This window comes from Penaeus monodon, chromosome 19, assembly GCF_015228065.2.
Source record: "Penaeus monodon isolate SGIC_2016 chromosome 19, NSTDA_Pmon_1, whole genome shotgun sequence".
In the NCBI taxonomy this organism is placed as follows: Eukaryota; Metazoa; Arthropoda; class Malacostraca; order Decapoda; family Penaeidae; genus Penaeus; species Penaeus monodon.
The window spans coordinates 20711109-20711610 of NC_051404.1; the positions used below are offsets into that span (position 1 = coordinate 20711109).

The window sequence follows — 502 nt, forward strand, 5'->3', positions numbered from 1 at the left end:
GAAGAAACCGCCGGAGAGCAGACATCTATCCCGGTAATCCTAAACTGAAGTGAAGTGTTTTGTGAACGCATGGACGATAGAATCACCCCAGGCCCGGGAGAGAGTTAGGAATGAATAACACCGAACCCAACACACAAGTAAGATAAAGCCAAAATACTTATACAGTTATCTGGAGATTCATTTAATCCAGACTTTAACAGCCCAGTTCAATTAACAAATGCGATAAATAAATCTGAATTTCAGATATATATCATCGAAAATTCTTTAAGATTATTATGTATTGGGAAGGTAGTCTGATTTGAAATTGATGATACTAGAAAAATAAGACTCCTAACAGAAATGAAAAAAGTACTTGGACAATGGAAAATAAATTGTAAGCAACCAGTATGTAGACTAAACACAGACTGTACCTACAGAACCATACACCCAGTTAAAACAAACCTGGATATAAGAACTATTAGAGAAAAATTTAGAACAATGGGTCATAATTCTCACATTCATG

General features: G+C 35.3%; 1 protein-coding gene across 1 annotated transcript in view; it reads left to right on the plus strand.

The window, feature by feature from the left end:
* The first annotated feature begins 6 nt into the window (after positions 1-6).
* Positions 7-502, plus strand: part of LOC119585133 — an 18564-nt gene continuing 18068 nt past the window's right edge. The window contains exon 1 of the mRNA XM_037933763.1: positions 7-137. The gene's annotated coding sequence lies outside the window, so the exon portion shown is untranslated. The remainder of the gene's footprint in view (positions 138-502) is intronic.